The sequence below is a fragment of the Nematolebias whitei genome, chromosome 2, assembly GCF_014905685.2.
Source record: "Nematolebias whitei isolate Nwh7 chromosome 2, NemWhi1, whole genome shotgun sequence".
NCBI lineage: Eukaryota > Metazoa > Chordata > Actinopteri > Cyprinodontiformes > Rivulidae > Nematolebias > Nematolebias whitei.
In genome coordinates, this window is record NC_056499.1 from 35,059,131 (window position 1) to 35,066,890 (window position 7,760).

Consider the following 7,760-nt stretch of genomic DNA (forward strand, 5'->3'; position numbering starts at 1 on the left):
TGGATGGATGGATGGATGGATGGATGGATGGATGGATGGATGGATGGGTTCACCATTTTAAATGGTTGTCTGCACCCCTCATACAAATCCAACACCTCTCATCAGGAAGTGAATTATTCAAAGAGATTAAACCATACCTTCTTTTTATTTATTTTTTTACTTTCTATCAAAGTCCAAATTACTGTACAGGCAAAACATTTCAACAAATGTTCCAATAACTAACACGTTGATCATGTCTGTGCATCCTTTCCCCATGTTTGACTTTTGTCAACTAAACAAATTTGACATTTAATTTATGATGTGCATCCTACTTTACCAGTTAGTGTTCTTGTTTACTTCTGTAACACTACCCTAAATTTTGAAAAGGTTAATTCCTGCTTTGTATTTACCCGACTTACCTCAAAAATGCTATTCTGTAAGATTTATGGAGATCTCAAAGTTCATGCTCAATCATCCAGGTACAAAATCCAATACCGGTCAGTCAGGTCATGTGGACAGTTTCTTTTTAGTTGAAAGACTTTTTGCCCTCTATCCAGAAGGCTTCATCAGTCTGAGGAGTCCCAAGTAAACTGTTTTCCCCACTAAGCAGTACAATCCTTTAGTGGACCAACCAGTTTGCTGGTGATAAGATCTTACAATGATAAGTGGTGATAAGATGATATGGTGATAAGATCTTATCACCAGCAAACTGGTTGGTCCACTAAAGGATTGTACTGCTTAGTGGAGAAAACAGTTTACTTGGGACTCCTCAGACTGATGAAGCCCTCTGGATAGAGGGTGAAATGTCTTTCAACAAAAAATAAACTATCCAGATGACTTGATTGACCATTATTGGATTTATGAAGATCATCTAACAATATATAAATCAACAGTGTAACTAAACAAAAACTTGACAACAATATGGTACATGTTTGCTTTAAGAGAAGGTGTGACCAATAAGGTAGTTAAGGTACATAGCTCAGTAGAGGTCTGAGATGTTGATTAATAAAACATCTGTGGGTCTAGATAATAAACTATGAGGTATTATAACTACTGTTCTAGTACATTTTGTAGTTCACGCTTTTTGAAGTGGGGATTGGTGGAGACGTCATGAGCTATCAGTATCTTGCATGCAGTGGCTTCTTTTCTGAAGGATCTCAGTTTGGAGAACAAATGCTCTTGGACAAGAAGCCTCTGTCCCATGAGACATGCTCTGGCCGTCTCAGTTTGTCTTCTGAATACACAGAGGTCAGCAAGGGGGGCGGGGTCAAAGACAGGTCACCCCTGGTAAAACTCTGTGACACTGAGTGAGTTAGTAACAGAGGCGAAATGGCTGACATGAAAAGATAAGCAGTGGTGCAGCAGCTCAGTAATGTGATGTACTGATAACAATAGTGTGTAACCGCCCCAAAAGGTGGGATTAAACAATGATGAATACATTTATTACAGAGGAATTACTGATAACACACAGCAACTTTGTAGTTAGTTTAAAAATATAGTTACCGGTAACTACAAAGAGAATCACACAAGTGAGTTATTTCAGCAAGTTTTATAGGCAGACATTTGTCACACATTTAATAATGCAACTGAGTAGTGCTCTCAGCATATTTTGATTCCGCACTGCCTAATTCTTTTCTGAAAACTCACAACTGTGTGGGATGTGGACAGCTCCGAGTGTGTTTATGAACGTTCTGACGGAGCTTAAAGACAGACTGTTCTGTGCAGCCATTTTACAGAACTGTTTTATAAAAGAGCCTAAAGATTAATCATGATCTGGTAGCTAAGCTAACCCAATAATGTTCAGTTAGGTCATCTGGACGGTTTCTTTTTTGTGCTGAGACATTTCATCCATCGTCCAATGGACTTCTTCAGTCTGAGGAACCACCAAACAAAACTGATTCTCCAACAACAGCATATGCCAAGTGGAAAAAAAAAAGGTGCTAAGATAGCCTCTAGAGCAGGGGTAGGGAATCTTTTTGGCTGAGAGAGCCATAAACGCCACATATTTTAAAATGTAATTCTGTGAGAGCCATACAATATTTTTTAAAACTAAATACAAGTAAATGTGTGCATTTTATGTAAGACCAACACTTTTAAAGTACAATAAGCCTCTGAAGTCTTTTAAATAGCATTGTTTTGCTGTTGTTAATGGTGATAAACAAAGTATTTCTTACCATTAATGCTACTTCTGGTGCTGCATAGTTTTGCTAATGGCTTTGTAATCTGGTTGACAAGTATTGACAATCAGCTGGTCTGCGGGTTGAAGTTTTTTCAATTCTCCCCACTTGTGTTGGCTTGCCAACTCTGCTTGCTGTCGTGCAAGTCTTTCCAAATCTTCATTCAGTGACTTGAACTTATTCATCCACATGTCTGAGGCCTTCAGGTCAGCAGCTTGTAGCTCAAACTCTCTGACGGAGACACCGGGCATGTAACTTAGGTCGGTGCTGTCCACTGCACACTCGTGTGGATGGGTGATGAACTTAAAAAGACGAGTGCGCTCACGAAATTCTCCAAAGCGTGCTTTGAATGACTGCAGAAGATTAGATGTGAAGCCCGCTAGCTGCTGAAGATCAAGATGTTGAGCAGGGTCACTTGCTGTGCATGCATCTTTAAACTCTCCCAGTTTTTTAAAGTGTAGTAAACGACCTGTTTCAATGTCGGCAATGAAGAGTTCTAGCTTGTTTTCAAATGCAAACACTGCTTGTTGAAGGGATAAGACTGTATTTCTAACGCCTTGCATTTTCACATTGAGCTGGTTCAGATGTTCAGTCATGTCCACGAGATAGTAGAACTTCAGGAGCCACTCAGTGTTAGCCAACTCAGGATGCTGGACGTTATTCATTTCAAGAAAAGTCCGGATTTTGCTCAGACAAGCCGCAAAACGGCTGAGCACCTTCCCTCTTGACAACCAACGCACATTACTGTGCAGGAGCAGACCAGGATAATTATTCCAACTTCTTCCAGCAGTGCTTTAAACTGGCGATCATTTAAAGTTCGGGCAACAATAAAGTTGACCACTTGAATGACCAGCGACATCACCTCACCAAGCTGCTCGCCACACATCTGAGCACAAAGTGCCTCCTAATGTAGGATGCAGTGAAAACTTAGGATGGGTCTCTTTTCATGTTCACGAAGCAGTGCTACGAATCCTGTTTTTCCCCACCATGCACGGAGCACCATCAGTACATATTGAAATAAGTTTATCCATCGGTAGATTTTTTTCTTTAGCAAACTCAGTGAAAGACTTGAATAAATCATCCCCTCTTGTTGTCCCTTTCAGAGTCAAAACAGCAAGACTTTCCTTACGTAGTGTGTCACCGACAGCATACCTTGCAATCACGCTGAACTGGGATAAATGGCTTAAAATAAATAATGGAAAATAATGTTCCTGCATTTATGTCTGTCACATGTGTTGCCTCAATTTGATTTGCCATCATGATGGTACAATCATGAACAGTTCTTTCCGACAGAGGCATGTCTTTTATTCGTTTAATTATCTTGTGTTTATCTGAAAAGTCATCAAAAAGTTCACTGGCAACATCAAGCATGAATGTTTTGGCATACTCACCATCTGTGAATGGCTTTCCGTTTCTCACAATTTCTAAAGCACCAGCAAAACTAGTCGTATTCCAGTCACCTTGTTGGGTCCAAACGCGGAGTTGCTGCTGACTAGTTTACACTCTGCACAGTAGCTCTTCACATGCTTTTTTTCTGCTGTCCCCCACAGGATATTTTGATGCAAATGTAGCATGGCGTGTGTCGAAGTGCCGCTTTATACAAAGTATTTGAACATTTCATCGATGCAATTTTAGCATTGCACATTAGACACACTGCAGAACCTGCTCTCTCCACAAAAGCAAATTCCTCTGTCCATTCCTGCTGAAAAGTACGATACTCCTCACTTTTTTAATCTCCAAACTTAGTGTTTTCAGACGGCTGTCTACAGCTGGTAATCTACTGACTGCTAATAACATTTCTACCACCCCGACCCTGAAAACAAAAATATTTTATCTTGCAGCCCTGAACTAATCAATAAATTATTCTTTCTGCAAATTGGTTGCACTTGATTTGAGTGGTTAGTTGAAAAATTTAGGAATGTTTTAACACAAAATGAACAGAGTGCATCCTTTGATACAGATAACACAACAATAAAGAGACTGAATACATGTTTGCTGAAGTGATCCAAGCTTTTTATAGCAGTAGAGAGCAATCAGAACTTAAAGGTGAGTGCTATAGCTGTGAGCAAAGCTTCATATGGGAAGTTAGTGATCAAGCGGTCTGGCTGGTAGACAAAGGAACAATCTGAGGCACAGGAGGAACTTTACAAAGCTCTAAGCAAACCAACTGGCCTGAGAGAATCTGACTTCCTCCGTGGGTAACAGAACAAGCTGGCAGAGATTACAGCAAAAGCTGGGGTTGATATACTGCAGAAGCTGATGGGGAAATGAGGAACAGGTGTACCAACAGCAGGTCACACAGGAGCAGGAGGGTGTGGCCAGGCCCACCAATACACATGAACAGATATGAATGCACACACACAAACACGGAGGGGGAAAGAACAGGAGCCACGAGGGAAGGAAAAAACAGAAATACAGGAAGAAACCACTGGGAACCTTGAAACGTTATGTTTTGGATACTTGTTATTTGAAAAGACCCTGTGTGTGTTAAATATAAATGCTGAGATGGAATAATCATGGTAAAAAAATTATACATACCTCTGCAAGGCTTTTGCATTCACACAGGATTATTATGGTTGCATTCATTCAACCTTTATTTATACAGGGCAGTCTCATTGAGTCACGAGGGCTCATTTACAAGAGAGATCTGTTTTAGACAAAACATAGAAAGTGCAGACAGCAATAGATAATAACAATAATAACAATAAACCAGTAAAAATATTGTGCATTGTTGTGAGACTCTGATAATGAAAACAATTTAGACTAACGTCTACAAAATAAATAAATATAAATGAACTTTTACAGTTGTACAATCGGTGGTTGACATACAATCATGAGTGATTATTTCCAGAACGGATTCATAGAAGTTTGGCAAACTATAACCAGTTTTTGACAATTTGTCACAAAAAAATAGACTTTTGGACTTGATTATTTGAGATGAGCAATCAAAGATACATGAAAACAAAATTCCAAAAATTGAGAATGGTAATGGGTTTTGCATATGATAAAGCTTAAATTATGTTAATAAGCTTATAAGATGACAGTTTCACTCCAGTTATTAAAAAAAACAACAACTAGATAGCGGTTCTATTCCAGGTTTTTTTTTTTTTTTTTTATCACGAGCCTCAAATGTTTAAAGAAACAGGAAAAATCACAAATAAATGAAAAAATAAATAAATAAATCTGAACAATCGCTTTACTCCTGTCTTTCAAATTCTTCCAGAAATACAAAAATCACATAAAAGGCCCACCTGTGAGAACCTTAGACTTTGTTTTGGTAGAAAACATTTCCACGATTTAGTCATATAGCTTTGTGTTACATCTCTGCCTTCTTTAGTAGTTGATTTCATGGACATTATTTGGATTTAAAAGATAACAAAATTGCTTGACCATGAATAAAATGTGACTGGCATGGGGGAGGATGCCGGTCAGACCTGGCAGGCCCAAATGTATTGTGAGGGTTTGCTGGGAATGACTTGCAGAGTCTCCTGTGAGACGGAGCTTTAACTCCCACCTCCGGGAGAACTTTGAACATGTTCCGAGGGAGGTGGGGGACATAGAGTCCGAGAGGGCCATGTTCCTTGCCTCTATTGTTGAGGCGGCTTACCTGAGCTGCGGCCACAAGGTTGTCAGTGACTGTCGTGGCAGCAACCCTCGAACCCGGTGGTGGACACCAGCACTGAGGGATGCTGTCAGGCTGAAGAAAGGAGTCCTATTGGGCCTTTTTGGCCTGTGGGACCCTGGAAGCAGCTGATGGGTACTGGCAGTCCAAGTGACATGCTGCTCGGGTGGTAGCTGAGGCAAAAACTCGTGCATGGGAGGAGTTCGGAGAGGCCATGGAGAATTACTTCCGCATGGCTTTGAGGCTATTCTGGTCCACCATCCAGCTTTTCGGGGGGGGGGGGGGGGGGCAGCAGTACACCACCAACACTGTTTATAGTGGGGGTGGTGTGCTGCTGACCTCAACTCAGGATGTCGTGGGTCAGTGGGCAGAATACTTTGAAGACCTCCTCAATCCCACCGGCACGACTCCCACTGAGGGAGCGGAGCCTGGGGACTCCGGGTCGGGCCCTCCAATCTCTGGTCCTGAGGTCACCGAGGTGGTCAAAAAGCTCCTCGGTGGCAGGGCCCCAGGGGTGGATTAGATTCGCCAGGAGTTCCTTAAGGCTCTGGATGTTGTAAGGTTGTGTTGGCTTATGCGACTCTGCAATATTGTGTGTACATCGGGGGCAGTTCCCCTGGATTGGCAGACCGGGGTGGTGGTCCCCCTAATCAAAAGGTTGGCCGTAGAGTGTGTTCTAACTACAGGAGGATTACACTCTAAGCCTCCCTGGTAAGGTCTATTCGGGGGTTCTGGAGAGGAGGGTCCATCGGATAGTCGAACCTCGGATTCAGGAGGAGCAGTGCAGTTTTCGTCCTGGTCGTGGAACACTGGACCAGCTCTACACTCTCAGCAGGGTCCTGGAGGGTGAGTGGGAGTTTGCTCAACCGGTCTACATGTGCTTTGTGGACTTGGAAAAGGCGTTCGACCGCGTCCCTCGAGGAACCCTGTGGGGGGTACTCTGGGAGTATGGGGTACCGGGCCCTTTGATACGGGCTGTTAAGTCCCTGTATGACCGGTGTCAGAGCCTGGTCTGCATTGCTGGCAGTAAGTCGGGCTTGTTCCTGGTGAGAGTTGGACTTCGCCAAGGTTGCCCTTTGTTACCGATTCTGTTCATAACTTTTATGGACAGAATTTCTAGGTGCAGTCAAGGTGTTGAGGGGATCATCTTTGGTGGCCTTAGGATAGTGTCTCTGCTTTTTGCAGATGATGTGGACCTATTGGCTTCATCATATCATGATCTACAGCTTTCCCTGGAGCAGTTCGCAGCTGAGTGCGACATGGCCAGGAAGAAGATCAGTTCCTCCAAATCCGAGGCCATGGTCTTGAGCCAGAAAAGGGTAGAGTTCCCTCTCCAGGTCAGGGAGGAGGTCCTGCCCCAAGTGGAGGAGTTCAAATATCTTGGGGTCTTGTTCACGAATGAGGGAATAATGGAGTGTGAGATTGATAGGCGGATAGATGCCGTGTCTGCATTGAAGTGGGTGCTATACAGGTCTGTTGTGGTGAAGAGAGAGCTGAGTCAAAAGGCGAAGCTCTCAATTTACCGATCAATCTATGTTCCCACCCTCATCTATGGTCATGAGCTTTGGGTTGTGACAGACAGAACGAGATCTTGGATACAAGCAGCCGAAATGAGTTTTCTCCGCAGGGTGTCTGGGCTCTCCCTTAGAGACAGGGTGAGAAGCTCGATCATCCGGGAGGGACTCAGAGTAGAGCCGCTGCTTCTCCACATCGAGAGGATCCAGTTGGGGTGGCTCGGGTATCTGGTTAGGATGCCTCCTGGACGCCTCCCTGGTGAGGTGTTCCGGACACGTCCCACAGGGATGAGACCCAGAGGAAGACCCAGGACACGCTGGAAGGACTATGTTTCTCGGCTGGCCTGGGAACACCTCAGGATTCCCCCGGAGGAGCTGGCCAAAGTGGTTGGGGCGAGGGAAGTCTGGGCCTCCCTACTTCAGCTGCTACCCCTGCGACCCAACCCCGGATAAGCGGAAGAAAATGGA